The sequence below is a fragment of the Bradysia coprophila genome (genome assembly GCF_014529535.1).
Source record: "Bradysia coprophila strain Holo2 chromosome IV unlocalized genomic scaffold, BU_Bcop_v1 contig_84, whole genome shotgun sequence".
NCBI classification, from domain to species: Eukaryota; Metazoa; Arthropoda; class Insecta; order Diptera; family Sciaridae; genus Bradysia; species Bradysia coprophila.
The window spans coordinates 931,400-949,623 of NW_023503376.1; the positions used below are offsets into that span (position 1 = coordinate 931,400).

At 35.4% G+C, this 18,224-nt stretch overlaps 1 long non-coding RNA gene across 1 annotated transcript in view; it reads left to right on the forward strand.

Annotated features, from left to right (window-relative positions):
- LOC119072721 overlaps positions 1-17,670 on the forward strand; it is a 63,687-nt gene extending 46,017 nt beyond the window's left edge. The window contains exons 2-3 of the long non-coding RNA XR_005086913.1: positions 4,116-4,772; positions 17,658-17,670. This is a non-coding gene — a long non-coding RNA (uncharacterized LOC119072721). The remainder of the gene's footprint in view (positions 1-4,115; positions 4,773-17,657) is intronic.
- Positions 17,671-18,224: the final 554 nt, after the last annotated feature.

Consider the following 18,224-nt stretch of genomic DNA (forward strand, 5'->3'; position numbering starts at 1 on the left):
CGGATGAAATTTACTCGAGTTATATGCAAAATACACCTAGGGCCGAGTAGCGGCCTTAGTCCAAGGACCCAAATTTTTTTTTCAACAACATTCTATTCCTCGTTCGATTACTTTTCAAATGAAACAAAAATTAGGAAAATCGGATCAAATTTACTCGAGTTATATGCAAAATACACTTAGGGCCGAGGAGCGGCCTCAGTCCAAGGACCCAAATTTAAAACGTTCTTCGCCACATTATATTCGGCCTTCGATTACCTTTCAAATGAAACAAAAATCACGAAAAAAGGATGAAATTTACTCGAGTTCTATGTAAAATACACATAGGGCCCTAGTATCATTTCACTTCTAAGGCCCTAACTCACGGTCCACTCACCCGATTTCAAAAAACTTTTTTTCCTGGATTGGTATTGACAATACCTATCATTTGCCATGTCATTTACATTTCCATCGTTTGTTTTGCCATAAATAACACCGAAAGACCTTAAATCACTTAGGTGGCCCTAACTCACGAAGGGCCGACCCGAATATGTCCATCTTCGAACTTAGCCTCACTATTTCGACTATCTTTCAGGGAAAAAAAATAATTTTGAAATCGGATTTGATTTACTCAAGATATCGACGTGACGGACAGACGGACAGACGGACAGAAGGACAGAAGGACAGAAGGACAGACAAAATTTTTATTGCGGATTCGTCATCTATGAACATAGGCAAACACTTTGCCCTTACCGTCTGCTTCGAATTCCATCAATTACACACGGCATCGTAATCCTATAAGCCCCTTTGTACTTCGTACGGGGCTAAAAATTCTTGAGTCGACAAAAGCTTACGTACTTGAGTTTTGATCGACACTAGATCAAGGTGGCTTCTGGAATCGAATTCTCTAAAAAGCATAAGTTACAGTCAGAGGGAGTGAAATTTCAACATGAATTTGCAGCAGCTGTTTTTCAGCTGATCCACACAAACAATCAAAACTGTTTATATGGCTTTATACGGTTTTACTATGATGTGAAGCAGATTCAACCGTATAAACGTAGAAACAGTTTTGATTGTTTGATTGTTTTGATTGAAACAACTGCAGCAAATTCATGCTGAAATTTCACTACAGTCAGACAGTGTATTTGAGTGTCGGTATTGAAGACACGTGACAATTATCAACCGATTAAAAAAAAATTATTCGTTGAAGTCGAGCCGATATCAAAGTAATTTTAGAAAGAATTTTTTTTTATTTGGTCGATAACACGGTAACTTCAGTGATGCAATTTGTGACGTTTGAGGGCGGCCAGAGCGAAGCGAGTGCAGTAAATTTTTAGAGTTAGTGAAAATAATTTTATTTTTGTTTTCTCCTTGTTTAAGCCTTAAACTTTTAGGACTTGTTAGGACTTGCAGAAAATAGTGTAGAATCGCTACTCTTATGCGGTATCCTGGTGACCTCTTTACTGTGAAATATTTTCGCTAAATTTGGTTACTGGGCAATAAAAGCTTCGCCGAACAAACCACCAGGACATTGGAAATGTTGTGATCAGGGAAGGCACAAATTTTGACTGAGTTACTCTGATGAAAACCTTATTTTCTTGCCCGGTTTTCGGTCCCTTTAGTATCATTATTAAAAGTTCAAAAATCTGTCGAAAAATTAATTCAAGACCTGACACACCCAAGTACTTGGGGCTTAGTTCTATACTGTTCAATTTATCATGATGACACAGTAGTTTCTAGGTAACGTCTCTCGTACATTTTGTATAATCGGTAAATATTTCTCATATTTTTTGCGTGTTGTGTGTTCAAAATACGAAAGATTTGCCTGTATTAAAACTGAATTCGAATCCGCCTATTTTACATTTTCGCTAGAATATCAGTTCAGTTTTATCATATTTTAAAGAACAACAGACCATTCCGTATGAATAATTTTGCCCATAAATTGATTCGCGGTGAATACAATTTTCTCACTTTATATAACCAATATAGCACACACAACACACTCTACAGCAAACACAATCGTCTCTGTCCGCATATAAACACCACCAATTCTATATTATTCAATATTTAAATTATTTCTTTGACTTTCGTTGTTGACATTAGCTATAAAATATAAATATACAAAAAGAATTAACAGCCTGGCTGGTAGTTTCCATATATGTAGCAGAAATACATATGTTGCAAATATAAAACTCAAGCTGAAAACAAACACCAACGAAAGGTCTTATCATTCGAATTCAAGTGTTGTGAAACACAAAAAAAAACGAAAAACTAGAAACTAGTTTATTTAATTGATTGTAGCACAGGTATTTCATATAAAACACCGATCAATATGGGACTTAGTGGAATGGAATGGAGACAGTGTCGATAAATTAATTTTTTTCTTTCTACTAAAATAAAGCAAAAACATAGCTAACGCCGACCCGAACGAAACACCTATTCGTATCAAAAGCCTTTAATGTGAAACTCTTCATTTCTCTTACTTCATTTTCTTCTCTGCTGAAAAACTATTCTCCCTTTTAAATCACTTACATTATCCACTCTTTGCCATGTTATCATATACAATTAAATTGCCGGAGGCAATATGACAGCCCCGTACGAAGTCAAATTTCATAAATTCCTATTTAAACAGCTATATACCGCTGTATTTACCTATATTTTCCTATAAATAAACATTTCACAGATGAATATGCTATTATATAGCTCTATATGCCTATATATAGCTCAATATAGCTGTATATAGGTATATATAGATGTCCGTATATGGAATCCCTGAAACCCCACACACATAACAAATTATTTCCATGTTAACAGAAACTCTCTAAGTACCATTTTTCCCAAGATATATCACTTTTATTAAAATCCAATATGGCCACCGGCAGCCATTTTGTTAGGAGACCGGAAATAGTACTGACGCTTTACATTCGTTAATACCTTTCAAACAAAAAAAAATTCATGAAATTCGGTCAAAATTTACTCGAGATATTGACAAAATACTCCACGTTCACTGTACGGCCGAGTAGCCAGATAAGAGCTCACTCCAAGAGACCTAGCTCACGCTCCGGAGAACATAATTTCATAAACTTTTTTTCCCTGATTGGTACGGTCAATACCTATCTAATAAAGCTAAAACGAACGAAATATGTTTAAATTTGGCCGACCTACAAGCAAAAACTGCTTGTCGCCCTGTGCCTGTTTCACACCAAGGGGTCTAACTCACAAGTCGGTCATCCGATTTCCATAAACTGTTTTTTTTTTGTCGATCGGTATTGTAAATACCTTTTATTTGACGTATCACTTACAAGTTTAACGTTTAAATGTCCGGAGATATCTTCGAAAAACCGTAAAGCACTTATTGGGCCACAGCTCGGGAGGGGTCGATCCAAAATCACTCATCTTCGAACTTAGCCTGTCTTTTGACATTACCAAACGGGAAAAAAAAGAATTTTCAAAATCGGATGCGTTTTACTCAAGTTATCGTGCAGACAGACGGACAGACGGACATTTTTTTTTTCGCGGATTTGGCATCTCTAGACAACCACAATAGGTTTCCCCTTACTCAGGGAGTCCAATTCGACGTGTTACAAACGTATGCGTAAACCCATAAGACCCCAGTACTTCGTACGGGTCTAAAAATTAAATTGCGCCGTAGATTAACATTGGAGTAGTTTTGAGAATGACTGAAAACACGAAGTTCCTATACATCTTATAAACTTTGTGCTCTCACCATTCTTCGACCCTTTTAGTTGGGTATTGATGAAAGGTCGCTGTGTCATCAAAATAATTTATATTTTCCTAAACAAACTTCTTAGCCTGTTACAGACGGCTGTCATCTGTTATCGACAATGACAGCAATAATAAACGATAAGCTCTATCTAATGAGGTCTTATTTAGCAAAAATTATGTTCAAAACAAATGAAGTAAAAGATTTCTGAAATCAATCTCTGAAAATCTTCGATTTTTTTTTTTTTTTTTTTTTTTTTTTTCGATCTTCGATCAAATGAAGTAATAGATCAGATATAGTAAAATTGTTAATATGCTTGCCGTGTGTGACAGGTTAAAGCTTCTAAAGCACTAAACTGACTAAAACATTTCCTTGAATATCTCAGTTGATAAATTTTCTTTCAATTTCGTTTCAGCTCCCAGTCCGACGAATAATATCATCGCTCAAATGTGCCTAAAATAGACTTTTACAGTGAAACAATATAAACGGTTTTGTTACCTTAGCATAAATTAGTGATATAATTTTGTTCATTCATAACGTTTTATTGCGAAACAATTATGTGAAAAAAAGAGAGAAAGAAAAAAAAATATTTTGCAAATGGAATTAAACGAAAATAAAATCCAAATCTTATGCATACAATGAAACGGCTTACAGTGCAATGTGCTAATGCAAATGAGAATCACAAATTAATGCCTTGTGATCGTGCGGTGTAACAATACAAAAATAAATTTAATTTTTTTTTCTTTTTTTTTGTTATACTATTCTGTTTGTGTTTTATCGTCGTTACACGTCATACGTACCCAAACGATAACAAGAACAGATCTTGTATGTACGTACGGAAATTTATTTAAAAATTTAACGGCTACAACGTTTCGCTGCTGCGCCGAATTAGCAATCAGATGGCGCGCCTGACTTTGTGAAAATGATTTCGTTCAGCTAAGACGCAAACGTTAAACGTGTGGTTTGAGTTAACACTTCAGTGTGCGCAACACATTCGGTATGGATTTAAAGCACATACGGGCGCCCTCACTTAAGCGCGGTAAAAACGATGGCGGATTGAACGAACGGGTGAGTCATTTTTATCATAACTGAATTCGCTTTAATTGTTGGTTACATAGACAACATTACATTAGATTGTATTAATTATTCAAATTCATATGTATAACAATCACACGTGAATATGTAGGTAATGCGAGAATGGTTTGGTGTGTTTGTTAGCCGTGTACTTGTGTACAATGAACCATGACTTTACGTTCGTTGGCAGTGAAAAAAAAATAATCTTTTTTTATTTAAATACTTTTACCATGCGATGTAGCCGATATTTTTGTAGTTACAAAACTTAGTTGAAGTGCTACGACTACAATTTTTTTGTGTGGTCCACAACATGCTTAAAAATTAATTGAATCTCAGACGATGGTTTTGATTTAATTGAATGAAAAAAAAGAAAGACTTAAATTGCTACGAGAGAAAAAGAGTGGAGGTTCGTTCTAACTTCCGTTTCTCCTCGCTCTTCCACTGCGAATTTCAACATTGAGAAGAATTTTCCAGCTGCATTTTTTCGAACTTGCATCCTATTATCATTCTGTTACCCCTCGAAGTGTGACCTACAGTTTTTAGACCCGTACGAAGTACTGGGGTCTTATAGGTTTACGCATACGTTTGTAACACGTCGAATTGGACTCCCTGAGTAAGGGGAAACCTATTGTGGTTGTCTAGAGATGCCAAATCCGCGAAAAAAAAAAATGTCTGTCTGTCTGTCCGTCTGTCTGTCTGTCTGTCTGCACGATAACTTGAGTAAAACGCATCCGATTTTGAAAATTCTTTTTTTCCCCGTTTGGTAATGTCAAAAGACAGGCTAAGTTCGAAGATGAGTGATTTTGGATCGACCCCTCCCGAGCTGTGGCCCAATAAGTGCTTTACGGTTTTTCGAAGATATCTCCGGACATTTAAACGTTAAACTTGTAAGTGATACGTCAAATAAAAGGTATTTACAATACCGATCGACAAAAAAAAAGTTTATGGAAATCGGATGTCCGACTCGTGAGTTAGACCCCTTGGTGTGGAACAGGCACAGGGCGGCAAGCAGTTTTTGCTTGTAGGTCGGCCACATTTGAACATATTTCGTCTGTTTTATTAGATAGGTATTGACCGTACCAATCAGGGACAAAAAAGTTTTTGAAATTATGTTCTCCGGAGCGTGACCGAAGAGACCTAGGAGTGAGCTCTTATCTGGCTACTCGGAAGTACAGTGAACGTGGTGTATTTTGACAATATCTCGAGTAAATTTTGACCGAATTTCATGAATTTTTTTTTGTTTGAAAGGTATTAACGAATGTAAAGCGTCGGTACTATTTCCGGTCTCCTAACAAAATGGCTGCCGGCGGCCATATTGGATTTTATTAAAAGTGATATAAAGTGGGAAAAATGATACTTAGAGACTTTCTGTTAACATGGAAATAATGTGTTAAGTGTGAGGGGTTTCAGGGATTCCATATATGGACATCTATATATACCTATATACAGCTATATTGAGCTATATACAGGCATATAGAGCTATATAATAGCATATTCCTCTGTGAAATGTTTATTTACAGTGAAATATAGGTAAATATAGCGGTATATAGCTGTTTAAATAGGAATTTATGAAATTTGACTTCGTACGGGGCTGTCTATACTGCCTCCGGCAATTTAATTGTATATGATAACAAGGCAAAGAGTGGATAATGTAAGTGATTTAAAAGGAAGAATAGTTTTTCAGCAGAGAAGAAAATGAAGTAAAAGAAATGAAGAGTTTCACATTAAAGGCTTTTGATACGAATAGGTGTTTCGTACGGGTCGGCGTTAGCTATGTTTTTGTTATATTTTACGCTCATAGTTCGCATCTTTGACGTGATTCGTCTTAACATACAATTTGGTGTGAATACGAACCTAGTCACTGAGTTCCATTACCTTAAACACATGATCATCTACATCTCCGTAAACTTTAGCTTTCAATGAAATTTTCATCGCGGTCAGTCTCATTTCCCCGTGAGTTTCATTTAAATTGCTCTGACTCAGTAGTTGGTTTTTCCTCATTAGGAGAAAAAAGAGATTTATTGATGTTGCCAAGGCTACAAGTGATTTTTTATTGCAAATTCAACACTGTTTTCTGTCAGATTAGCATTTTTATTACATGTCTTTGATTTGGTTTTTTTTTTGGAACGTTTACACCCACCTGCTTATAGAGATAGATAATTATAATTACTATGTTCCCTTCTTCGGCAGTACTATAAATCGAATTTAATGCGTTTATTTGAGTTGCACTGCGATATTGCGAGGTTTATCTACCTGTCTCAATAGGATACTTTATTCCGTTGACTGAAAGTCAGGGTCTTATGACATAAAATTACTTGAAATGCCCGTAACGCTGAATTCACGTTTCTTGAAAATGTTATGCTTCGGTAAGAGACGTTAAATAAAGAAGATGTCCGCAACACTTCCAACAACGATAGCTTGACATAATCTTCACTGATTTGCAAATTTTTCTTTAATGGACGCAGAATGAAATTCCTTAGGTCGATTTCGTACATGAATAATATTGGACTCCAATAATTGGAGTACAGTGAACGACATCTCAAATGTCTCACTGTCATTTTTTTCAGAGAATGTCATTGTGAATTTGCAATGACACAATAAAATTCTCAGAAAAATTTGACAGTGAGACATTTGAGATGTCGTTCACTGTAGTGAGAAAATACTCCCATTTCATGAATAATTTTCCTTATCACCTCGATACGTAATATAAATCCAGTACAAGCTGGAGGCAAATTCTGGAATCGAATTCGCTGAAAAACTTTTTAGCATAAGTTAGGAACAATATTTTGTCTTATCGTGATTCGGAGTCCCACGACAAAGTTCATCTATTTATCAACCAACTTGAAAAAAATTGGATGAACTGGAAGATAACTTCAGCAACCATTAGAAAAAATCCTGTATCGTTACAGTGCTTTTTAGTGGACGAAAAACCTTAGAATCGTCGGCATGCACTTTTATAACTTCATTTTACCATTGTTTAATAGGGCGTATCGAATTTTGCAAATTTTAAGGACCGCGATAGCCTGTGTGCGGAAAACGTAGATCATCGAAAACTGTGTCCGGGCATGTGGTTGATGAATCCGATGGAGCCATGGAAGAAGTCCCCCCGGGCGGCTTTAAGTTTCCGATGGTCATAATTCGGAAAGTTGAGAGTATTTTTGAAAACAATGTTCTAGCGGGATGTAGAGCTTTGAAAACTCTACAAATCTACCGAAGAAACTTATGGTCCAAAAAGTGCCATTGCCAAGATTGCCTAACATCGAAAATGTGACCTTTTGGTTTTTGACTTATATTTCCTGAGAGACAAATGATTTTTTTTAGCCTGTGGTATGAGGTGGTAGAGGAGGTCGAGCACTTCCAGTACACTAGGCATGTTTTCGATGATATACGTTTTCCGCACACAGGCTATCGCGGTCCTTAAAATTTGCAAAATTCGATACGCCCTATTGTTTAAGCACTATTAAGACAAATCAACACAAAGCCTAAATTTGTGCGAAAAAATAATCTATTTTCGATGAAACTTCATGTACGCGTTTATTCTAAAAAAAAAGTCGGACCATCGTTTTGTGTGAAGAACAATGATTGAGTAACAATGATAAATGTTCACGAAAATTGCCACAAAATCTTAGACACAAAACGATAGTCCCACTTTTCCCAGAAAGGACGCGAATACTCAAGTTATCACCGAAAATATATCATTTTTTCGCACGAATTTAGGCTACAACTTAGCGTTGTGTAGATGCTTCTTAAGGACTTTATTCAGAAAATGAATTGGGGAATAAATATAAAGAAAGAGCAGAGAGACACTACTCTTAAGTCTCGTTTTTTTGTCAGTGATTTACCGTTGCTACATGCTATGGACATACATGTGTGGGGGCTCACTGCATAGATATTGTCCAGTAGATGCGGGACAAGCACAGATATCTTACATTTCCACCACAACTGTTCTAAAATAACAAAAATAACGTTTCAGTCAAGGGTTGGAAATTTTTATGAACTTCAAAAGGTGATATCTCGCACCTGGCGAATATTTATGTTTATATCAGTGGATGCATCCGAAAGCATCCTAAACCTGTTAATTTTATGACAAGTCGGATATCATTGTGCAGCTAGGTTAAGCGTGTATCAGGACATCCACTGATCTAAACATTTATTGTATTCATCCCAGACAGAACTCACTGACTGTGTGAACGTACTTCAGATTGAAACTTCAAAAATAAAAACTCAACCGAGGAACGAATTGGAAAAAGTGGTAGTTGATTGTTGACTGATTCATCGAAATTCACCCCAAAAAGTTTTTTTTTTATTTTATCTCAAGAAGAAATCAATTCGAAACTGCTGCACAAGTTCTATGTCTCATTTCAAACAAATTGGAATTTTTTCTGTAAATTGCCCTGTAGCAGCATAACTACATAACAAGTACACATCCACTCGTCTTTCGACGACCTTGTCCTTTTGAACAAGCCCAGTTAGGCACGTAAAGTGATTGTTCATCATTTGGATGACCTATTTTCGAGTTTTATTTTATGCGGTAGTTTGAATGTTGTTGGGGTTGTCAAAGCTTTTAAGATTGGTATGACGAACTAATTTAAAGAACAAATCATTATTTGAACGGAAAGTTTTAAGTTGCAATTTCATCTCGTCCATGCTGTGTGAATTGGGAAGATCTCCCCATTTGCTAAATTATCCGTTTCGGACATGGAACATTGTAATTGATCCCACATATCTGTGTATAAATGGTGTGCATTCAAACTGGTAAACAAAAAAAAGCTCTCGTTTTTTTTCCGAATAGCCAAACAAACGTTTCTCGTGACGCATCAATATAAAATGAAAACAGATGTGACCAGATTGATAAAAATAATGGGATATTATATTCGACCGATAAATTAATTCAATACTACCGATAAAAAGTAATAAATGACCGATAAATATGGTACCGATAGAAAATAATAAATGATCGATAGGAAATCCACAAGTACCGATAAAAATATTCAAAACTGCCGATAATTTTTTACCGATAAAAAGTACTAAAATACCGATAAGTTGGGATCTTTATCGATCGTTAATCACTTTTTATCGGTAATCTATTATTTTTTATCGATCATTCATTATATTCTATCGGTAGTTCAATATATTCCATCGGTAATTTATTATTTTTTATCGGTACTTCCGTTTTTTCTATCTCAATAAAATATATTCGAGCCAGAAAATAATGTACTTTTACGGCTCTGGATTATTATAGCCAAGAAGAAATATAAAAAAACAGAAAAAACATAGCTAACGCCGACCCGTACGAAACACCTATTCGTATCAAAAGCCTTTAATGTGAAACTCTTCATTTCTCTTACTTCATTTTCTTCTCTGCTGAAAAACTATTCTCCCTTTAAAATCACTTACATTATCCACTCTTTGCCTTGTTATCATATACAATTAAATTGCCGGAGGCAATATAGACAGCCCCGTACGAAGTCAAATTTCATAAATTCCTATTTAAACAGCTATATACCGCTATATTTACCTATATTTCACTGTAAATAAACATTTCACAGAGGAATATGCTATTATATAGCTCTATATGCCTGTATATAGCTCAATATAGCTGTATATAGGTATATATAGATGTCCGTATATGGAATCCCTGAAACCCCTCACACTTAACACATTATTTCCATGTTAACAGAAACTCTCTAAGCATCATTTTTCCTACTTTATATCACTTTTAATAAAATCCAATATGGCCGCCGGCAGCCATTTTGTTAGGAGACCGGAAATAGTACCGACGCTTTACATTCGTTAATACCTTTCAAACAAAAAAAAATTCATGAAATTCGGTCAAAATTTACTCGAGATATTGTCAAAATACTCCACGTTCACTGTACTTCCGAGTAGCCAGATAAGAGCTCACTCCAAGAGACCTAGCTCACGCTCCGGAGAACATAATTTCATAAAAAAAATTTTCCCTGATTGGTACGGTCAATACCTATCTAATAAAGCTAAAACAGACGAAATATGTTCAAATGTGGCCGACCTACAAGCAAAAACTGCTTGCCGCCCTGTGCCTGTTCCACACCAAGGGGTCTAACTCACGAGTCGGTCATCCGATTTCCATAAACTTTTTTTTTGTCGATCGGTATTGTAAATACCTTTTATTTGACGTATCACTTACAAGTTTAACGTTTAAATGTCCGGAGATATCTTCGAAAAACCGTAAAGCACTTACTGGGCCACAGCTCGGGAGGGGTCGATCCAAAATCACTCATCTTCGAACTTAGCCTGTCTTTTGACATTACCAAACGGGAAAAAAAAGAATTTTCAAAATCGGATGCGTTTTACTCAAGTTATCGTGCAGACGGACAGACGGACAGACGGACATTTTTTTTTCGCGGATTTGGCATCTCCAGACAACCACAATAGGTTTCCCCTTACTCAGGGAGTTCAATTCGACGTGTTACAAACGTATGCGTAAACCTATAAGACCCCAGTACTTCGTACGGGTCTAATAAACCTATAAGACCCCAGTACTTCGTACGGGTCTAATCACGATCCCACAATAATAGAGAATTATTATCCCCATCTATAATTTTGAAATAACATTGAGATTGGAAGTAAGCAAGTCATGTTTGACTCTTCTTATAATAGACAAAATTTTAATTATTAGAGTTCGGCCCTAAACAACCATATACCCTACGGAGATCATTATAAGTAGGGTACATGTTTGCGCTGAAATACATCAACTGATTTATAAATAACTCGAATCAGTGAACATATTGCAGTGACAAAAGTTAGGATTTTGGACCTAAACAGCGATAGATCCTACAGGGGTGATCTACTTATACTGATACGCATCTACTGATACATAAATAACACAGATCGCACAATATTTACTGGACTTATCACAGTGACAAAATTGTCATTTTTTGGAGTTTTGGACCAAAACCTTTTTTTCTCTCATTTTTCAAGGATAGATGCTACAGGGGTGAATATCAATAGGGTTCGTATTTGTACCAAAGCTCGTCTGATGACGTATAAATCACCAAGATCGGACGACATCTAGTCGACTTATCGCAGTGACAAAAATTCCATGTTCACAGGCTTGGACCAAAGCCTTTTTTCTCTCATTTCTCAGGGATAGATGCTACAGGGATGAACATCAATATGGTTCGTTTTTGTGCCAACGCGTCTCTACTGATACATAAATCAAGAAGATCGGACGACATAGGTGTGTAGACCAAAAATAGAGGTGTTATCGAAGAAGCATCGGCGAGGAAACCATTTAACGGCGTGAAAAAGTATCTTTGACTTTTAGTCAAGGGATTTGTCCCGATTTCCCTCAAATTTATACAAATTTATCTGATTTTCCACGAATCTTCCCAATTTTCCTCATTTTCTGCATTTCCACGAATTTCCCTGATTTTCCACAAATTTCCCTGATTTTCCACAAATTTCCCTAATTTTCCACGAATTTTCCACAAATTTTCCAGATTTACCACAAATTACCGTCATTTTCCTGATTTTCCACTAATTTTCCTAACTTTTTCTGATTTCACACAAATTTCCACGAATTTTCCAGAATTTCCATACCTACCAACTTATGACTTATAACTTTGACTTATACCTATGATTTCGTACGTAGTCGACTTATAACTTACGACTTATGACCATCTGACTTATAACTTATAAAATCAGATTTATGAGTGAGATAAGTCACTTGCGCAATCCTTCTAGCAATATATAAAGGGCCGTTGAAAATTATAGACTGGGAGCCTCACCATCACCACACTATTACCACATTCGTATCATTCCTCTATTATTGTGGGATCGTGACCTTTCTGTTTTTTTTTTGTTAATATTTCTTCTTGACTGTAAGAGCCGTAAGAGTATATTATTGTCTGGCTCAAATATTTTTTATTGAGATGGTTTTATTTCGAGCCGAATAATTTCGAGGAATATTTCCCATAAACAAAAAAAAAAAAAATCCCGGCGAGACAGAACGGTATTTGGTCATTAAGAATAATAAACTACCGGTAGAAAAAACGGAAGTACCGATAAAAAATAATAAATTACCGATGGAATATATTGAACTACCGATAGAATATAATGAATGATCGATAAAAAATAATAGATTACCGATAAAGAGTGATTAACGATCGATAAAGATCCCAACTTATCGGTATTTTAGTACTTTTTATCGGTAAAAAATTATCGGTAGTTTTGAATATTTTTATCGGTACTTGTGGATTTCCTATCGATCATTTATTATTTTCTATCGGTACCATATTTATCGGTCATTTATTACTTTTTATCGGTAGTATTGAATTAATTTATCGGTCGTTTATTAGTATCCAAAAATAATTACCGAGTCTTGTGCTTTTCATTTTAATACTTTATATCGCGCACATATGTGTATGCGATTGTGATTGTTGGGAAAGTATAACACTTTGTGATTTCGAAAGTGTTGGTGTCAGTTCCAACTCTATGCATAAGTCTCGTTAAAAGTAAAACCTTTTAAAATTTTACGTAGGATCGTTAGTGTTAGACACAAAAAAAAACAAAAAAAAAACAACAGCCAAACGATCGAAGAAAACAGAATGCCGTTCGATTTATTTCCTTCTTTGTCGTACTCTAACCGTAGTAATTGTCGATCTATTGCCTTTCGTACACATGATTTACAAAAAAATCCAAAGTTATTTAATTACTGCGAGTATGTGAACACCAATAAATATACTCTTATCTATCGCATTATAATTTCTAATACACAGCACACAGATGTACCATTTTCTATTTGCATAGTCGTACCTTCACCGCTGTACACAGTCACTGTTTTTTTTTCTCTTGAATTTGAGTGGTTTTTGTACACACATATACTCGAATGTTACCCTACGGTGTATTACATTGAATCGAAACCTCGATTAAAACGCCAGTCGCATTATCACAGTGTGTCGGTTGTGTGTTTTTAAAACAAAAACAGTTTTAATTTTTAAGTTGAAAATACTCACAATTTACTTGAATAGTCAACGCGTTTTGTTTTTTTTTGATGTCTTGCTGTTAAGTAACCTAAATAATTGTGATGCGTACACAATAATCTCATCCTAAGTTTTAATCATTTTGCTCAGTTTCGTTCAACGGCCAAAAGCTGTGATGATAGCCACAATGATTTGCGTTGAATTTTAACGATTTAATCACTGTGTGTAAGTGTGGTGAATGGTAACCAGTGTTTGAAATACCATTAAAAATTGAATAGCCGATGATTGATTTCCGCATAGTAAAACTTTTGGTTTGATTATCATTGTTGGATGCGTTTGATGTTCTCAATTCGATGGATTATAATTGGAATTACGTGCGATGCGAAGAGGTAATAAATATTTATTGTTAGCCTTTTGCTGATTGTCCCATATTTTCATTCAATAAACACATTATTATGGAGAAGAGGTTGTTGACACGTCGATAAAAGATGAAATTATTATTATTGCGCTGTTGTCGTTCATCTGTTATCGATACCGACGACCAAAATAATGACAAGCTCTGGGTAATTTGGTCATTTATAATAGTAAAATGAATGTTAAAAAAATGAAGTACAAGATTTGGAATCAACCGATTAACAATACTTTGATCGATGGAAGTAAAAGAGCCAATAATAATACTGGTCGTATGCTTGCCGTCTGTAACAGGTTAATGATAGGGCCAGTAATCATGTCCGGAGCGATAGCGGAGGACTTGACGCAGTCTAACTTCCAAAAAAAGAACGAAGAAATTTTTTTGAGACGCGGCAACTTATAGGCGAGAATTTAAGTTTCTTTCCTTTGGCCTGTATCACCACAAATCCTAATCTATCTTATTCGCGCTTCAAATACGAGCAAAACGAGCTATCACTCGACTATGTAACTTTAAAATTGCCGGAGATACATCGCTTTGAAGTTGGTCATTTTGACAGAAAATGCACCAAATTAACGTTTTCCAAACAATCAAAATCTTTCCACTTACTCTGTATGTTTCTATCTGTCTGTCTATCTGTCTATCTATCGAGATATGTTATTGTTATGAGAGATAGAGAATTACTTTCTTCGGCAAAGTCTCAGAGTTTTACGAGTAGAACAGAGGGGCATATGTGAAAAATGTCGAAAGTTGGAAATGGGTGGGTCAATTATGTTTTTAGAGGTATTTCTTGAATGGCGGCAGATAGAGAGTTACTTTCTTCGGCAAAGTCTCAGAGTTTTACGAGTAGAAAAGAAGGGCATTTGTGAAAAATGTCGAAAGTTGGAAATGGGTGGGTCAATTGGGGTTTTGGAGATATTTCTTGAATGGTGGCAGATAGAGAATTACTTTCTTCGTCAAATTTTCGATTTTCGTCTTTCGAATTTCGTCAAATTTTCGATTTTCGTCAAATTTTCGAATTTCGTCAAATGTTCCATTTTCGTCAAATTTTCGATTTTCGTCAAATTTTCGAATTTCGTCAAATTTTCGAATTTCGTCAAATGTTCCATTTTCGTCAATTTTTCGATTTTCGTCAAATTTTCAAATTTCGTCAAATTTTCGATTTTCGTCAAATTTTCGAATTTCGTCAAATTTTTGATTTTCGTCAAATTTTTGATTTTCGTCAAATTTTCGAATTTCGTCAAATTTTTGATTTTTGACAAATTTTCGATTTTCGTCAAATTTCGAATTTCGTCAAATTTTCGAATTTCGTCAAATTTTCGATTTTCGTCAAATTTTTGAATTAAAACTGTAAACTGTTATAAAAAGCAGTGTTCTAAAACTTCTAAAACGACTGATATCCCAAAAAAATCTCTTCGAGAAAAGTGTGACGCAGTCTTTGAAGTACAATTTCTAAAATGAATGATATCGCTAGAGTTGACGCTTTCAGCTTCGTTACGCAAAAATTAAATTTTACACCCAATTTTAGTTCAAACAAGCTGGCTTAGTTTTTCTCATCATCTGCCAAATATTTTTTACCAAAAAAAATTTGACTGGAAACAACCAAAATTTTACCAAAAAAATCTGCGTCGCAAAGTGGCAAATGTTCACGAACAGACCAGCAAGAAAATTTATCTGCCACATGCGACGCAGATTTTTTTGGTAAAATTTTGGTTGTTTCCAGTCAAATTTTTTTTAGAAATTGTACTTCAAAGACTGCGTCACACTTTTCTCGAAGAGATTTTTTTTGGGATCATGAATGATCGAAGTTTTTCGCTATCCCTTTCGTCAACGAATTTTTATTTCACGAATTTTATTCAAACGGATTCAACGGATTAAAGTTGAAAACTTATAAAACCTCCATATATCTCGTACAAATTTCAGTATCAACTTCCAGTTTTTCTTTTAATATATGTAGCACAACCAGCACAACACTTCACCATACTCTCCGTACATAACAAATTACGTTCACGTGTTGTAAACGATGTCTGTGTAGTGAATAAAGATGCTGTTCACAATCTTTGTGAATTAATTTCAATTTTCTTCAAGTTCCTGCCATTAATTTGCATTTTAGATAATGCATTGAGTCATCGTAATAATTGATTACAGTAATACATCGCCATCGCGTCGTACTTGTTTAATAAAAAAAAATCTGTTCGAAAAGAGTAAACCAGAACTCATTAAACACAAAAATTCTGTCGTTGAAAATGGCTTGAAAATTGGTAACGTTTACAAACGACCTAGTGCAAAATTGGGCTAATGGTAAAATCAATCGTACAACATGCCGGAAAGTAGCCGATAACTTTAAAGATTCTGTCAGAGTCAGTGTAATTTCAGCATAGAATTTGCTCCATATGTTTTTCAGCTGATCCACACAAACAATCAAAGCTATTCATACGTCTTTATGAGGGATTCTTTTGAAAAACAGAATCTTGAAATCGGACGCATTTTCCATTGGACTTTTTTATATGTGCCTGAATTGGTATTGGTCCCTAGAACCTAAAACCACTTTCAAAAAAATTCTTCGAATCTTGTGTGGCTGGTGGTAGGTGATCGAAAACTGAAAACATGCTCTTTTCTTACAAAAATTTCTCCAGTTACACGAGCCGTACAGGGTCGTGTGGGGTGTCATTAGAAAGGTAATTGCATGTACTAATGGGAAAAATAGGGTCTTGTTGGGTTTAAAATTCATCCACACTGAGATATGTGCAGTTGAAGTTTTCAACCGAAAAAAGACTGAAAGCTTACACTTTTCTTACAGAAATTTCTCGAGTTGCACGAAACGTTATTGGTCGTGTGGGGCGTGATTGGAAAGGTAATTGCATGTACTTTTAGAAAACATAGAGCTTACAGAAGTTTGGTAGCATCTACGATGAGTTATGTGAAGTTGAAATGTTTAAAAGCTTATATTGCATCGAAGATGCTACCAAACTTCTGTAAGCTCTATTTTTCCTAAAAGTACATGCAATTACCTTTTAAATGACACCCCACACGATCATGTACGTTACATGTACCTCGAGAAATTTCTGTAAGAAAAGTGTAAGTTTTCAGTCTTTTTTCGGTTGAAAACTTCAACTGCACATATCTCAGTGTGGATGAATTTTAATCCCAACAAGACCCTATTTTTCCCATTAGTACATGCAATTACCTTTCTAATGACACCCCACACGACCCTGTACGGCTCGTGTAACTGGAGAAATTTTTGTAAGAAAAGAGCATGTTTTCAGTTTTCGATCACCTCCCACCAGCCACACAAGATTCGAAGAATTTTTTTGAAAGTGGTTTTAGGTTCTAGGGACCAATACCAATTCAGGCACATATAAAAAAGTCCAATGGAAAATGCGTCCGATTTGAAGATTCTGTTTTTCAAAAGAATCGCTCTATACGGTTTTACCAGTACCACCGGCATGCGTGTTGCATGCACCTTCAACCTTATAAACAGTCCACATATACAATGGATCAGCTGAAAAAGAGCTGAAGTAAATTCATGCTAACATACCACCACATCTGACCGTAGTTTTTCCCAGTAGCTGTGTAATAGGTAAAATCGTCAGCAATGACCTAAAAATGGATCTTTTCATAATCCTTGAACATAAATGAAGGAGAGGTGAAGTAATGATGAGAATGTCAATGTGCAAGAGACACTAGAACTCGTATCTCAACTTTTAGTTACGCAGAAAAACTAGAAAACAAAAAAAAAAATAAGTATTAGGACGTATGTATCTCAGGCTCCTGAATCATGACCGGTTGGCTGAAATCAGAAGTACTTGAATGTGTCTATTGAATGACACCTTATTTAAGAAAAATGGATTGAAAAAAGCCAGGGAAAATCACTTCAAAGATGATGAATTTTCCCGGACACTTTTTTGGGGGAATTCCGACTTCCGTCAAATAGAATTCTTCCATGGAAATATCGGCCCAAGTTTCCAGAAGAATGAAATTTTTCGAAAATATTTTGCTCTGTAGTTTTAAAAAAAAAGTGTTTTCACAAGTTCTTGCGCTTTAAAACCGATATTTTATTTGTCGACGACATGACAAC